A 17,226-nucleotide genomic window follows, 5' to 3' on the forward strand; every position below is an offset into this window, starting at 1 on the left:
CCACTGTATCTTTGAGACAAAACACTTTTATCTGTGAAATGTATTTATGCGTGTATAACAGAAAAAAGTATAGTCTTTTGAACTTTGCAGACTAGAACAATTTAAAACAAACAAAAATTAAAGCTTTTTTAATTTTTAATTTCTTGCACATTGAGCCAGGCATTTCTCTAGGCACTGAGTGCTTATGACAAGAGGTGTTATGTCTGCTTGGAGTTTGTGGTCTGGTGGGGATTTAGACTAATGCGTAGATATTTAGCAATATTGAAAACTGCACTCTGGAGAGACAGGAAGATGAGGTAACAAGCGTGGTGGGGAGAGATACACCTGTATTGTCAGAAAGGGTCAGTAGAGCAGACCTTAAAGCTGAGGACTAAGAGCTCTGGGTGCCAGGATCTCATGGAGAGAAAGTCCTGTGGCATCAGCAGTTGGTGTGCGAGGGCTTGAAAGGATGCCGGGAGATGCCAGGGCGTGAACTACAGCATGAAAGTCAGGAGTCAGCTTGTCTGGAGTCATGATAAGGAGGGTGGTATTTATTCAGTGCTATTGGTGAGAGCTATTGGTGGGTTGAAATTTACCAGTTAGGGTTCTGTTAACCAGAGGTACCTCGCCAGCAAAAGAAAGAAGTGACAGGCAGGGGAAGACTTGGAAAACAGGAAAGAGGCCATCGTAGTCTAAAGAAAAGATGACATGGCAGTTACGTTTAAAGTGATCAGAAAAGGAAAAAGCGTGGAGCCGAGGTCTGGCTTGTCAGTAGAGCCGATGAGACCCAACGTGACATGGAGGAGGCTGGAAGGGCAATATCCAGGTTATGGCTAGAGTAGATGGATGGATGGTGCTAGCTTTAAATGAGGCAGGATGTTGGAGAGGGAGATCATGAGTTCGTCTGGACATGATGATTACATGCAGCCTGCCTGTCGTCTGCTCCTGGAATTCAGGGCTTGGGAAGAGTTATGTAGTGGACATTTAAGGGTCTGGAGTGCGTCAGACTAGACGTAGGAATTGCAGCTTTGAGTGTGAATGCATGAACCATGTTCTCACTGGCCATATTGACATGAGAAAGGACAGCAGGGAAAGCTTGCTTTGGTTATGTACACACATAAATTCTAGTCTGTGTGTAAGTTTATTTTTCTATTGCTCTGATAGGATAACCCTATAATAGCAATTTAAGGGAGAAAGGGCTTACCTGGCCTAAAATTTGAGAGGTACAGCGCATCACTACAGGAGAGTCAAGGTGAAAGGGCCTTGAGGCAAGTGATCATTTCCTGTCCACAGTCAAGAGCAGGGAGCACTGGATTTTAAGTGCTTGGCTAGCATTCTCCACTCCTGCTCAGTTCTTGATCCTCTTCCTAGGGAATGGCGCCACCCAACGTGGGAAACTCTTCCCACCTAAGTTAAATCAACCCTCCTCCCCACACTGCTTACAGGTCAATAATCCAGACCCTGACTGAGGCTCTGCAGGGGATTCTAGCCAGTGCCAAGTTGACAGTTAAAACCCAGGCACAACATGACATGTATGTTTTTTGTTTAATTTTGTTAATTATGCAGTTCATGAGAGAGATTGAAATCTTCCCATTGGCTCTCTGGAGTGAGCAGGTAGCAAAGCCACTTCCTAGTTGTGTGACTTCGGAATGTTGCCTCTGGGCCTCACTTTGTGTCCTAAAGACACTGAGAGTTTCTTAAGGTGTTAGGTGTAAGGTTAAGGTGTCTAGGTCAGTCCGTTCATGGTACACATGAAGTATTAATTAATTTTCCCTTTCGTTGCTCTCCTTGTGTAGATGTGTCTGGCCTTCTTGAGTCAGGTGTCGTCTGCATGCACAATGTATCCCAGTCTCATGTCTTTTATATTGTTGTCTGTCTGTTTTCTGAGACAAGGTCTCAGGAGGTAACCTTCACTGGCCTGGAGCTTGCCATGTAGCCCAGGCTGGCCTCGTACTCATAGAGATCTGCCTGCCTCTGCCTGCCGTGTGCTGGGATTAAAAGTATGTACTACCAAACCTGGTCCTCACATACGATTTTAGGTTTCGTATATGAAATGTGTGAAACTATTCCTGAAATGCTCATATCTAGCCTTTCCATTGCTTTTATGTGTCTGTAATAACTCTGATGCAGCAGCTTTCAAGGCAATTACCTACATAGCAAAAGTCTTAAAGGCTTGTTTTGAGGTATTTTTGACATCTGAGGGGAGAACAAATTAAAACAATATCATCAATTTATTTTTTACATCCCTGTGTTAGGCTTTTAATAATTAACATTAAGACCCAATTTCATTTTGCGTTGTCCTGTGTCAGGTGTGAAGTTGGACAGTTATGTGTACATATGATGTTTAATGCGCTTCTAGTTGTCTGTGCTTTTTCTTTCTTCTGACTCTTATTTTTCTTTCTTTTATCTTAAATAGAAGTAGTGGATTCGAACTGCCCTGCATTGTAGAAAGCAGCCCCCGGTCAACTGCCTTTTCTAGTGTCTGGTAGCTGTCCACAACCTTTAGCCCTTCACTTCCCGTTAGCAGCTCTCAGTTCTAATAGCTCTTAACACTGCATTGCAGCGACTCCAACCCATCCTTCTCTTCCACCACTCTAGAGCGAGGTAGAGTGAGGTAGGAGACCCTCTCAGTGGCTGAATCGTAACCCCGTTGACATACATATTTTATTATAATTTAAGAATTTTGGAGATAGAATGCATTTTATTTATTTAGAGACTAGCTTTTCCTCCTGCTCCTGTTTCATGAGTACAGATGTGTACTTCCACACTCTGATTATTATATGCCTTTCACGTGTCATTTTTGAATTGACATTCTTTCATGGTGAGGTCTTTGATTTGATGAAATATGGTAGCTCTCAAACTATATATCTTTCTCTATACAATAGATTTGAGTCAGCTTGTGTTTATGTAAAGTAAGGGTATGTTTTTAAAGATCAAGCCATGCTTTTTCCACTTATTTTCTCCTTGTCTACGGCAAGTGTGCACAAAAGTGACCCAGTCTTCCTAGAAAGACCTTTGTCCTTTGAGTTGCACTAACAAAGCCACCACACGTTGGGAGGCTTATAACTTCTCACAGTTCCACAGACAGGCTGGGCCTGTCAATCACCTGGCCAAGAACCCACCCCCCCCAGGAAAGCTGATTCAACCTGAAAACTTGCTAAGGAGATGGGAGGAGTAATTACCCCCTTAATGGAAAAGCGTTCTAATTGTTAGTAGAAGCACCTCCTCCACGAGTGGCTCACAGAGCCTTCACCTTGGCCTGCCGACATTTAGTGTAACTTTTCCTTCTTCTAGATGTCAGCTTAGGCATGCTTTTCATGATGCTCTGGGCTTTCTCACACATTCTTGGAGAACCTGCCTTCCCCCAACCCTCTCCCACTTCCTCCATGTCCTTTGTTACCCTTTGTGGCTCCATTGCTGAACCTCCTGCTTCCTTGGACTCTTAACTAAAAGACTCTTCACCATCTTTTCTTGGCACCTTCTGAGGTTTTATTTCAAACTCTAATAAATTGTCTTCTCTTCCTTATAAGTCTGGCATTTTATTAGTAATACTAGTGTCCTAAAAAGAGGGAACCCCAAGGTCCCAGGTAACAGTAGTTTATTCTGTTTAGTCCTGTGCCTTAATTGCCAGGGTTAGTCAGACACTCACTCTGTTTCCATCTGTGCCAATCAGACTGAACCTAAGAGGTGACACAGCGACGTCGGATGTGTAGAGTTGTGGGACCAAGCAGCCTGACTGCCCCACACCTGCTGCTTGCCAGCTTGGGCTGCTTGCTCTTCTGCTGTCTTAGCAACTTTACTGCTGCTGCACCAGGTACCTGGGACAGCATAACTTATGAGTTCATCTGGCTGAAAAGCTCAAGGTCTTGGCACTGACCTGGCCAAGGCTTCCATGTTGTGCCATCACGTGTCAAAGGGCATCACGTGGTGCAGCAACAAAAAATCCCACTCTATCTATGGTTGCTTTAACTCACTGATGAGGACAGAGCCCCCATGGCTGCTGACCTCTCAATGCCATTATAGCAGTAACTGCATTTCAATATGATGCATAGAAATAGATTTAATAGTGAAAGTGTAAAAGCCATCGTGAACTATGAAGTTTCAGAATGACTTTTAACTATATCAAGGTTTGCTGAGATTGTATAGCCTTTTGTTCCACTTAATTTTGATACGTGATGTTTTTTTTTAATTTGCAGTTCTTTTATAATTATTTACTAAAACATTTTACAGTCCTTTAGAACATTCACATTGCATACACTCTACAGAGGAAACAGATAAATGTGGTTACAGAATCATGTTAAATTTATGATATGCTAAGTAATTCACATACAATGTAGATTAAACTACAAAAAGGCTTATATTGGTGTGTTCATAATACTTTTGCTGAGTTAACAAACTTCTGTTCTACCATGTACTGGGAACAGGTGGAATTTTAACCTTGCTTTTTAGAGTTTCCTCTCTGCCTTCCTACTTCCTTTCTTCCATCCGACTATCCATCTCATGTAGCCCAGGCTGGACTCAGGCTAATTTAGCAACAGATGGCTCTGAGCCCTACATCTTCCTACAATTCCCAAGTACTCAGCAGGCATGAGCCACCATGTCCAGCCAGCATCCTGGAATATCTTAACTGGAACTTACATTTCTTCTTTATTTGAGGACTTTTTTTTCACACAACGATTACCTCCAGCTTCATTTTAAAGTATCCATCTTAACAAACAATTCCATGCGCAAGGGCATCTATAGTGGAGTTAGTCTGAAAGCAAAGCCCATGGTCTCCAAAAGAAACGAGTAGCTGCAAGCTGTGTGACTTGGATGAAGGTCATCTCTACCTTCCTTCCAGGAACTGTTTCAAAGCCTGTATGTTCTTTAAGCGAGAGCACAGCCGGCAGCCTTCAGCTAGGTGTGGAAAGGGACTATCTATCATCTATGTGTCGCTCATACACACTCAGTTCCTTGACATGTTTTCCAGGATGGTTGCCAGGGCCTTGTTGCCAGACTTGTCATACTACTGAGGCACACAGCCTTTGTTCTTGTAGACTGCGTCCCTGCACAGCGCTCCCTGAAGAGTCTAAGTGCCTGGTGTGTCAGTCAGGAACTTTTACTCACATCCTCACTTGTAAATTCTGAGACTAGGCAAAAGCTCTTTCCCCCGTTTCACTGTAGTGTAGATGCGGTGTCCAGCCATTGTTGATATGGACAGTGTGTTGAATTTCAGCAAGCTGTTGAGCTTGCCTGGAAATGGTAGGGTGGCCACCATGGGCTCCTGTGCTTCTCACTGTAAAATCGCATCATTACTGAAAGTACAATAGAATCTTGGTTAACTGCCATGGATCCATAAAGCTTGAAGTTTTCACTTCTTCTCCATCTCTCAGTCGTAGCTCAGCCTGTTTGCTGTACCTTCCCACCAGGACCACATCATTCATGGTGTCACCCACATACCAAGTGATGAACATATTCTGTCCCCTCTGTGAGTGGGGCTCATAGGGTTTAGTCCGTGGCCTGCTTGTTCCCGTGTGTGGTGAGGATCATGCTGGTGAGAGAGTGGTGGAGCAGAGCTGCTCACCTCAGGAGGCAGGATGCAGAGAGCTCAGTTTTACCTGACAGGTTGAACCATAAAGTGACTGATGCTACAACCGATCTGACTCACAGAGTGGCGGTCTCAGTGAATCCAGCCTAACTACAAGCGTTTTCTTTCAAGTCTACATTCTTTGTGGTATGGCTTGATTTCCATTAGTGTGTACCTTTCATTCAACAGCATAATTAGCTTTTATTTTATTTTTAAGTTCTGAGAATATTTCTTCAGGGAGACTGAGGACTGAAAGGAATTTCTTAGAAGCTGCTTGTCATACTTAGAATGTTCCAGTATTGAGTAAAAAGCTGTGCACATGTTTCTAATCTCAGTAACAACCCTGAAAGGGAGAAGTAAAAGGCGGGGCTGGGATATGGCCTCTTTGACTTGTGCTCAGGAGGGACATAGTGTCAGTCTCAAGGGCTGTTTGTTAGGACCTCCATGCAAGGGGAGTGGAGAAGCTTTGCCTTTGAAGGTAGGAGTGTGGGTTGATTTGATGACCTCTTTAATCACCACGGAAACGCTAGCGGCTTCCTGATGTACATCTGTCATGTTGGGAGTCTCAGGCTGCTCTTGACTGCAGGTGTAAACAAGGCAGATGATTACCGTCTCTGCTCTCAGCGCTTGTGTTCCTGGTGTTAGCTGTAGACCTTAGTTACGTGCTGTTCTGACTAGTTTGCTGTTACAGAATGCAGTTTTTCTCATGATTTTCAACACATTTCATTGGATTTATAAACTATATAACAAGTTATGAGTGCCTTTTAGTATGTGTGTGTGTAGTGCATAGGGGGTTTGCACATACATAGTGCACACGTGAATGTATGTATGTATGTATGTATGTATGTATGTATGTATGTGGAGACCAAAGGCTATGATGAAGGTCTTCCTTGACCAGTGTCCAGTCTCCTGCCTACATCTAGCGCTTGCTCATTCTAGCTGGTTAGCTGCCTCTGGGGATCCTTTGTCTCTGCTTCCCAAAGTGCTAAGATTAGGTGTGGGCCATCACGCCCTCCTCACCCTCTTGTGGGTGCTGGAGACCCGAACTCTGGTCCTCAGGCTTGTAGAGCGATTGTCTGACTGAACTCCGCCCACCCACCTTGTTACTAACTAACGTTTATTGTAAAGAGTTGTTTTAATGGTAGAGTGTCCCAGGAGGGATGGGCTGAAATGCTGTTAACGGCCTGCAGGTGGGAGGAGAATGCGAAAGCTTGCATGTGTGAAAATGACTGAAGACCTGACGGAAACCACACCTCTGTGTTCACAGCTGGAGTAGGAGGAAGGTAACCCCAGATAACATGAATCACAGCACTTCTGCATGTAGTGTGTCAAGTTCGACGGGCAAAATGTGCCACATTTAGACTTCATATCTACCATCAGAGGCCAACCTAGCAAACTGCAAAATCCCTAGAAGAATGAGCATGATTTAGTGATTTAATACCCCGTAAGCCAATAATATAACATCAGGAATGAATCCAAGTGTGTAGAGATTCATACTATACTTTCTGCTCTGATCTTCTTGAGAAATTGTTCCAATTTGCTGGGGGTGGGAGTGAGGGGTGGGGATGGGGGTTGGGGAATGCACACCTTTAATTCCAGCACTTGGGAGGCAGAGGCAGGCAGTTCTCTGAGTTCCATGCCAGCCTAGTCTACAGAGAGTTCCAGTACAGCCAAGGCTACATGGAAAAACCCTGTCTCAAAAACCAAAACCAACCAACCAAAACAACAACAAAATTGCTCAAATTCTTTATTCTGATTTAGAGGGTTTTTTGTTTGTTTGTTTCTGTTTTGTTTTTGTTTTTCACTATCTGCTATTTTTTGCATGTATCACCTCCAAAATTTAGTGTTAAAACTACTGATGGTTACAGAAGGTGATCAAACGGGTGTTGGTAAAGAATGGAAAGTGAATTAAAGCATGAGCAAGAATCTTCACATAACAGTTGCTCTTTCCCTCCTCCTCTTCCACCATGTGCAGACACTGTTCCTTCTCAGAGGATTTGTGTGAGGCACCGACCTGGCCGCGGAGGAGCCCTCATTGTCAGTTATAGCTCCTGGGCTGCTGCACTAGGAACCCAGCCAGAATACTCATTCCCGGTATCTGCCCAGATGTTTTCAGGGTGGAAGCCGCAGCTGGAATGTCTGTCTAGAGCAGTAGCTCACCTGGATAATCAGGCCTTTTTTTTTTTTTTTTTTTTTTTTTTTTGCATAAGGCTCTGGTGGCAGGCTCAGAGTTAGTCTTCCTTTTGGAAGGCTGTGGTCAGTGTCTGGGATGTTGCATTCGTTGTGATTGCATTTGACATAAAGAACGGCTGGGGATAAAAGAGAAAGAGCGGACATCTGGAGATAACAGCTGATGACGTTGGAGCTGATGAGGAAGCAAAGGTCTGCCTGGCTGCAGCCAGGTTGTTACTTCTTTCTTCATGTCCCAGGACCTCACTGGATGGCATGAGGGCAGGGGGAGAGCAATTGTAGGCGTCTCGGTCCTATTTGTCTTGGGGCCAGAGGTTGTACTGGATATGAAGTGCTACTGATGTATTTCTTTCTTGTTTGTAACTATGAAAAGCAAGCTCCCGCCTGGTTTCTGTTGGCTCTCGATAGGTAATTGGAGCTTTGTTCTGATAGTTTAATGTAATCTTCTCTGAACACTGTTAAAAATCACAGACCATTCTCCTAGACTATATTGACAAATGCACATGCAGTTCTTCCCAAGCTAACACAGTCCGGTGTAACTCGCTTAATCGTTGAAATGCCTTGCAATGATTTTGTCTAATGAGATTGTCCCTAGCCACACTTCACGTCTGACTCGCGAAACTGGAGAAATGGATTCTGTACCTAATATGTTGAAGTTACCATGAGCTTAAGCCACGTGAAGCTGGTGGCTGCCATTTGGACAGTACAGACTTAAACTTTCCCAGGCTCTGTGGGTTACCGTCTGTGTGGAGAACTGACTTAGTATGTCATCTGCTCGCCTTAGTTCTGAGTATCACAGTCAGTCAGTAGTCGCAACAGCTGACCGTTTTAAGAAAGCTGTAACACAGCTTGTCAGTGTTTGATCCAGACTAAGTTTCTCTGAGGCTGTTACAGTTGTTAAGACAGTGTGAGGCCAACAGCTCTAGAATGCTGTGGTGGAATCTCCCTGTGCCTGTGTCCCCTGTTAGGAAAACTCTGACGATTTAAGCCGTGTGCCCAAGTGTTTTAAAATTACAGCTCCTTCACTTGAACATTGCTTAGTGCTGAGGTAGAACTTGAGGCATGATCTTCACAAAGTCTGATGCTTTATTTCTGTGGCAACGGTTCCCAGCCCCGGTGCTTGTTAGAGGCCACTGAGGAAACCTTTAGATCTACCTCACTGCTCCAGCCCCAGGCTGCCTGACCTGGGCAAAAGAGGGTATGGGCAGCAGAGCGTTGCAGCTTCTCTTTTGAGTGGAATAATTAGTGCGCCTGAGGTAATTAGCAGATGTGGTTTCTGTTGGACTAAGACATTCTCAAATAGGAACTAATTCATCATTTCCCTTCCCCTTTCTAGTTGGAACCCGGATTTCATGTCCCGAGTAACAGGTCATCTGGGGATGGGCCCCCTTGTGCGCACACACTCAGAACACGCTACCCGAGGAATGCCCTAAAGGTCAGTGTGAACCAGTGAGCTATGCCTAACCTTCACCAGCACTGAACTTCTCAGTGAACTGTGATGGTGAATTACTCGTGAGTAGAAACGGCTTTCAGATGGGCTTGGTTAATAGTCCCATCTTTATATGTTCAATTATTTAAATGTATTAGGAACTCTAAAATGTCTTAAGAATTACATTTGAATAGAGCATGTTCACCTGGATGCTTACAGATGTGTAGCATGTATGCAGAGGTATTTAAGACACTGAGGGTGACGGCTCTGGGGGGGGAGGGAAGGCTGGGGGCTGCTTTTCAGTGTGTGCTTTTGTATTATGATCTTTAAATATCCGTGATTATGGTAAAGTAAAAAGAAACAAAGCGGCTGAAAACTTTCTAGAATTTTTACAGTCTTCCCTACTGGAAATAGAAAGCAACCCTGTTTTCATTAGAGTTGATTTCCCCTGCTGATGTGGTTTAGGGCACTCCAGCTCTCCTACCCTGAAATCAAGCTGTAGCATTCTATTTTCCTTTGCACTTTCTTTGCCCCATTTAATCCACGGAGGCCAGATTTGTCCCTTTTGATCCTTAGGAATAATTCTTTGAGCGGGCTCTTTCTGCAGTTCAGTTCCTGGTACTCGCCCCCTTCCAGCCACCCAGCTAGACGCCTGGGTCCTCTGCATCTCACTCTACCATCCTGAAGAGCAGCCAGTTCCCGGCTGTTGGTCTTGTGTTGATGGCCTCACCGCCCGTACCCCACCTTTGTCAGAGCAGCAGCTGCATTTAGATTCATCCACTGAACATACTGTGTTTCGGGATCATCGTTGGCCTCACACTAAGCTTTACTTCAGTGTCTGTCAGCTTTTCCTAAGGAGGTCTTATTTCCACGCCCCCCCCCCCAGTTCACCCAGGGTTCTAACTGTGCCCAGCAGTAAGTGGACCAGCACCACGTCCCTCGCTTTTTCCTTTGATATATAGTCTGTTTGCTGTGTATCAGATAATGTCCATCCCACTGAATGGGCTTTAGTTTGGCTTTTAAGGTTCAGATGTCAGCTCTGGTTCTAGCTGATGTCGTGTGTGTTCCCAAGGCGTCATGTTCATTTTAACATCATTGTCTATTGTAGCTCTAGAAAGCAGTCTGCTCATGTTCCCGCGACTATCATCTGGCCATCTAGTGCAGTGTTTCCAGCTGAACAAGAAAATACAAGTTATTTTGTGCAGATTTTATATTCTTGCTTTTAAATACTTTCACTCACTAATTCAGTATCTTTGATAATTAAGAACTAAAGTTGGCATTTATGAGGAAGTAGATTATTAACTGCTTTTATTTGAGGATGGAAGTGATCCCCTTTTTAAAAGAGCTGAGCACATTTCTCACAAATGGGTCGTGTGGTAACTACAAGGCGGTTTGGCCTTTATTTCACATTTATTGCGTTACTTGGATTTGCGTTTTTCTTCGCTACATTTTCATTAGAAATTGGCATCACTTGCCATTTGCCACTTTGTAGTTGGATATACACCGCATGGTAGAAACTTACTTTAACTTCCAAGTTTCTCTTTTTATAGATGCAGTGCTCTAATGAATATTCAGAGCTGGTTCTACACTACGGTTTTCATGACTAGTTATGTCTGTGGACCTTGGTGTTCTACTATCGTTCCGCATTCAGATTAGGAGATCTGGTTGGTTAGGAAATGTAAGCTCCGTCCACCATCATACCCGCACTGCTGCCAACACTGTAACAGGTGACCCATTCAGAGCTGGCGGAAGCCAACACAGCTTCGAGAGTAAAGGATGATGATGTCATCATTTTCCTCCTTCCTTTTAAAATCTAAGCTCTGAAAAGACCATATATCTTCCTAGAAACCAACGACACCGTAGTCACCTGATAAATACTTGTTAAATTGTTTCAGCCAGGGGTGCCATTGACAATTGTAATCCTAGTACTCAGGCTGAGGTGGGGTGGTCACAGGTTCAAGGCCAGCTTGAGCTACATAGTACGTACCAGCTCTGCTGGGTCTCCATGGCAAAGCCATGCCAGCACCAGCAGGTTATTAAATCAATACTTTCAGACAGGAAGAGTCCAGGGAGAAGGGATTATGCGTGTCATCAGCCAATGGCAATAAGGGATTCCTGTTTTGAGTCTGACTCAGAAGGGACCCATAAAAATGAGGACATTTAGGAGAGGATTTGGACATTTGAAGGCGAACAGTGGGAGTTAGCCAGGTGTGGTGCTGTACTCCAGTAAATCCTAGCCCCAGGAGGCACGGGGCTGGAGGATCTCAAGTTCAAGGCCTGAGTCTTGGTGGTACAGGCCTGTCACTCTTGCTGCTGAGGGGTAAAGATTGTAAATTCAAGGTCAACCTAGGCAATTAAGATCTTATCTCAAGGAAAATACGTTGCAAAGGTTCTACAGGGGTAAGTCAGTCATTGATACTAACCTAGAGTAGCTTGCTTTCTGTTGCTCTGATAAGGCTTGACCACAGCCAGCTTGGAGGAGGAAAGGGTCTCCGTTGTTTGTGGGTTACAGTCCGGCACCTAAGAAAGCCAGAGCAGGAACCTCCAGGGTGGAACTGAGCAGGGATCACCAAGGAACAGTGACTCCTGGCTTGCTTCCAGGCTCATGCTCCGCTAGCTTGTACAGCCCAGGCCTGGGGATGGCTTTGCCAGAAGTGGGCTGTGCCTTCATCCATCAATTAGCAATCAAGAAAATGTTCCAGACGTGTTCATCCAGTCCAGCCTGACGGAGACAAGTCTTTCCCTTGTCCCAGGTGAGGACTGAAGCTAACTGTGTTACGTAGCGTGTCTGGAGGCCTGGGATTGGCATCCAGCACACACGTACTAGAGATGCAGATTTTAGAAATGTGGTTATGATGTTGTATTTGGTGTTTAATATTTACTATTAATATATCTTTTACTAATGCTGCTGTTAGTCCTAAGCAGCTGTATACCCAAATCACCACACAGACTGGGATTTATTTAATTAACCTACAACACAATGCTGGGCAATAGTTACTCCATCCTAAACCTCCAAGCCCTCATAGTTTCCTAACATTTAGATTCACCCACTATACTTGCTTTTTGTGAAATCTTAGGTCCGGTTCATTCTCCACATTGTTCCAAGACCTCTGTTCCTGCCTCTGCTCTCCCAGACTTTGCCCTCTCTCCTCCTCTGCCTCCCACCTTCCAGTCTCTGGCTCCTCCCTCTCTTCCTGCTTCCTTTCCATTGCTCAACATTGTGGCTGGTTGCTTTATTTTGGCATGTTTACACAAAGTTGAGACAGGAGATGCGTAGAATAAGTATCACAATGCAATGTCCGAATTGAAACCAGAGAGTGGGGGACAATTGAATGAACAAGGGTAAATTGTATACATTCCAAAAGAACATTATACCAACATTATGATCTGTTAAAAGCAAGAGAAATGGGGCGTGGTAACACAGGCCTGTGATCCCAGCTGTTGGGAAGTAGAGACAAGGGCATAGGTTCAAGCAACCTCAGCAACATGAATGAGCCCTGCTGTCCTAGAACTCATGCTGTAGACCAGGCTGGCCTTAGACTCAGGTACACTGCCTCTGCCTCCCAAGTGCCGGGAGTAAAGGGGTGTGCCACCGTGTCCAGCTCCAAGAGCTCTTTTCCCCAGCAAAAAGAAGCATTTTCTATAGACAAAATACCAAGGGGTTCACCTTTCCTCTGTGTCCGGAGAGGACGTGGCAGCTCTCTTCACTAGAGGATGGTTTGTGTGTATGTGCACAGTAAGCACTCTGACTTAGGTACCAAACCTTTTCTTATTTTTATCGTGGTGCTCAGTTTGGGAGATCCTTGGGGCTCTCCTGGTTCCTGGGCAAACCTGAGATAAAGCTGGATTCAGTGCTCTGCTCTTAGACCTCAGGCTTTAAAGCATCTGTAGTCCCTCCTCCTCCTTTCTCTGTGTGTCTGTTTCTCTCTCATCTCACGATGTAGCCCAGGCTACCCTCACACTCAGAATCCTCCAGCCTTAGCCTTCTGAGTATCGGAGCCATAGGAGTGTCTGCTACTAACCACTGTATTTCATTTTTAAAGTTTATAATCATTCCCGATGAATTTGTAATAGACTGTTCACAGTATATTCCTAAAATATGATGGCAAAATAAGTTTTTGTTTGAGAAGAAGTACACATTTATGTGATGAACTATGAACTGCAGAAATAGCACCATTCTAGTCAGTTTGAACAAGAATGCTCTTACTAGAGGAGTATAGACTCATGGAGCAGAGGGAAGGGCTGAAAAACAACTGAACTTCAGAACTATTTCCCTGATCTGTGCTGCAAAACAGACCATTAAAGATACTTTAAAAAAGAATTTATTTTTATTTTATGAGTATGTCTGTTTTTGACAGTAATGTACCCAGTATCTGAAGATCCAGAAAAGAGTGTTAGATCCCCTGGAACTGGAGTTACAGGCAGTTGGGAGCGGCCATGTGGGTGCTGGGAACCAAACCTGAGTCCTCTGAAAGGTCAGCAAGTTCTCCTAACCACTGGGCCATCTCTAGCCCCATCAAGGATGCTTTACATGTGGGTCAGGAGATAAGTAGGTACTGACAACTAACTCAAAGTGGTAGGCCACATTTGGCGCAGGACCTGGTTATGTGCATTACTTGAATTGTGAATACATTGCATTTTTAGCTATTTGAAAAATATCAAAAAAGAACAAGAGTGTGCGGTACCAGTGTCCATCTATAGAGCTATACTGGGCATAGCCACGCTCACTTACTGCAGCAACCGCTCCCACCTCCACAGCGGCAGTGCTAAGCAGTTATAACTGCCTGGCGGAGCAGATATTCTCTGGCCCTAGGGGAAGAGGTTTGCCAGCCTTTGTTCCAGGATGCACACTCCAGGCCACCTCTGGAGGTCACAGTTATTGCCAGCAGACCTGTGACAGGCCGTGGATCCCTAGTCCTGCAGATGAAAAGGAATCGCAGTCACAGTGTGAGCTCCGCTGTCTTCCACCCTAGAAAGCCAACACAAGTAGGATCGATTGTCTCATCCTTAATTGCAACCGGGAGCAGTGTGCAGTCTGGAACCCTGCCGTCCTGCCTTACGGCCTGTGTAATATGCGAAGACACCTCACAGAAGCAGGGCAGTGTGGATGCCTGGCTTCAGCTCCTGCCACACTGTCACACTGTGGACATAAGAGTCAGAAAGAAAGCAGACCCGTGTTCATTAACTGATGGCATCCGCGGGGCTTGATGGCTCACGGCTCCTTCTGAGGAGGCTGTAGAGGAGGAAGGGCCTTAGGTGTGAGGCCCATGTGGGCAGCTCAACAAGATCCTGTATCAAAGTTTAAGGGGGAGGATAGGGGATGAGGATGTGGCCTACAGGGGGTGCTCACTTAGCACTCATGGGTCCTTGTTTGACACCAGCACTGCCAAAGCAGCATCGAAAAGGGGTCAGGTTTTTACGTAGTTCTAAACCACACAGAGACCAGCTGCAACTGCGATTGTAGACAGTGTTTACCTGCCGCGTGGTGGCCACACACATGCGCTGTGGAATTCCGTTCCCTTACACTGAAAGCTGAGGGAGTCATTTCATTTAACCCTGAGGGAGGTGTGGTCGAGGGTGGTTTGCTGTGTGTTTTACTCTAGGACCATTTTCCCACCATGCTCTACCAGTCAGCGGCATGATGTATGGTAGACTTCAGTCAATCCAACCAGGAATTTTGTGTCTTATACTGAGACCATTTAAACATTGTGTCCACATTATTCCTGAATTTTTTTTAAAAGATTTATTTATTATTTATACAACATTCTTCCTGTATACCAGATCTTACTGTAGATGGTTATGAGCCACCATGTGGTTGCTGGGAATTGAACTCAGGACCTTTAGAAGAACAGCAAGTGTTCTTAACCTCTGAGCTACCTCTCCAGCCCCTCTGAGTGTTTTTTTTTTTTTAGAGAAGTTAGAATCTCCTGTTTGTGTACTTATTGGTAAAAACGAGCTAGGAGATTGGAACATCTTTGTCTTGTTTCATATTGGATTATAGGTACATGTCAATATGTAATACTGTATATATAACATATATTATCTTGCTTCTACAGAATTGAAGTTTTAGGCTTATGTTTTGACTTTTAAGGAAATTTAGTCTTATGTTTCTTTGAGGGAAACTTATAACCTTTAGGCAAAATGTTCACAGAAAGTAATAAAAATGTGCACCAAGAAGCCTGGCAAGGCATGTGCTAATCAGCTTTCCACTAATCTAACAAATAACCTGAAGTAAATCAACTCATAAAGGGGAAAAGTTTCTCAGTTTTAGAAGTTCCCGTTCATGTTCTATAATATATAACCAGACAGTGTCCACTCCTTTCAGGAGCACTGATCAGGCCTATGCTAGAGCACAAGGAGCCTTGAGGGACATTAAAAACCCAAAAGCAGAGGCAGGCTAGCTGGCTCAATGGTTAGCGCTTGCTGCTTTTCCAGGGCCCTTGAGTTGGGCTCATAGCACTCAGTGCCAGGCAGCTCTCACCTGCCTGCAGTTCCAGCTCCAGGGGATCAGGTGCTGTCCACAGACACCCATGCAAACACAGTGAACATGTAGGAATGTCCCAGAAATGCTCCAGCAGATGTGCTGTGGTTAAAGCCGAGGGCTGTGCTAGACCAGGCCAGAGGGGTGAGGATCTAGCTTCCCCCTTTTGTGGGAGGATTCGAATCGTTCAGTCATCCTCTCTTAACTTCTGAAGCTAAATTAAAGTCGTTTCAAAGTCAGGTCTTTGTAAAAGATAAAAGCATAAAAATCCAAGGGAAGAGGGAGAGAGAAGGGAGGGAGCGAGGGAGGGAGGGGCGGCTAATGAGAGTCAGCTGAGCACAGTGCTGTAGGGATGCTGTTACAGGGGATCCCAACACTTGCTGTAACCCTCCTGCCTCAATGGACTCCAAGCTGTTGGCACTTGGTAAGGGCTGTCCGGGTTCTGGGAGTTGAGCCATTCCTTTAACAGGAATGGGCTGATTTGATCTGGACTCAAGGAAAAGCACCTCTGTACTCCACTTACATTAGATATGTAGGGAAAATATTTTGTGGAACCTGAGTTTCATTTTTAAATCAACACGATTATCTAGAATGTTAAGGTCAATAGTTACTATCGTTGCTAGAATCATTCCCCCTCCCCCCCCCCAGAAGTTTTAAATCTCATTTTTCTTATTCACAAAGAAATTTGTAAGAACTTTTAAAGTTATAGAACCTATCATTATGTGTAACTGCCAGTTGTGTCTTTTTATGTGTAGTGCCCCTCCATGGATTCTACCGGGGGCTTGTTTCCTTAACATTCTAAGTTTTATTTATATTTGAGACTACGCTGTGGTTGCTAAAATCAGGGAAAACAAACCGAAAGAACAGGAAACTCTTAAGATTGAAGAAAATGTAGTCAGGTGAATAGAACACTTTCTGAAGGTCAGCTGTGTCTGGGGATATCAGAATTCTCTGGCAAGGTTGTACTTATGGCACAGTTCCTGTTTGCTGCCAGTCTGGCCCCACTCTTAGTGAAAGATACACAGGGAACGGAGGGCCAGTCATTCTCTCTCTCTCCTCTCTCTCTGTGTCTGTGTCTCTCTCTGTGTCTCTCTCATGTGTGTGCATATGTGTGTGGTATGTGTGTATATATGTGTTGAGTGTGTTGTGTGTGTGTCTTGTATGTGTGTGTGGGAGTGTGTGCATGTGTAAAAGCTTTTTATGTGGAACTGACTGATGTGATGATTTTATGTGACTGTTAAAGGAAGAACAAAGCATACTGTCTTTGCTAGGAATAGGTAGGAAATAAAGATCACTGTTGTGTAAATAAATAGTCATTTCCTGGGCTGGAGAGATGACTGAGCTGGTGAAGCTGGCTGTACCAGTGTGAGGACGTGAGTGCAGAGAGCAGCACCCAGGGAGAAGCCAACTGGGGCCCTGTGCCCCTCCAACCCCGATACTGCCCAGTCAGTGAGCCCGGGGGCCAGGGAGAGATGTCATCTCCAAAAAATAAGGTGAAGACGTGATTGAGGAAGACACCCTCAATCACCTCAGTCACACACACACACACACACACACACACACACACACACACACACACAC

General features: G+C 44.7%; 1 protein-coding gene across 7 annotated transcripts in view; it reads left to right on the forward strand.

Moving 5' to 3' along the window:
* The window catches only part of Wdfy3 (WD repeat and FYVE domain containing 3), a 215,502-nt gene that overhangs the window by 25,205 nt on the left and 173,071 nt on the right, over nucleotides 1-17,226 (forward strand). Inside the window, exon 2 of one of the 7 annotated variants that reach the window (XM_055594640.1) lies at nucleotides 9,072-9,170. The exons of the other annotated variants lie outside the window; for them this stretch is intronic. The gene's annotated coding sequence lies outside the window, so the exon portion shown is untranslated. The remainder of the gene's footprint in view (nucleotides 1-9,071; nucleotides 9,171-17,226) is intronic. 7 annotated transcript variants of the gene reach the window in all.

Source organism: Psammomys obesus, unplaced genomic scaffold (assembly GCF_907164565.1).
Source record: "Psammomys obesus unplaced genomic scaffold, mPsaObe1.curated_primary_1811, whole genome shotgun sequence".
Classification (NCBI taxonomy): domain Eukaryota; kingdom Metazoa; phylum Chordata; class Mammalia; order Rodentia; family Muridae; genus Psammomys; species Psammomys obesus.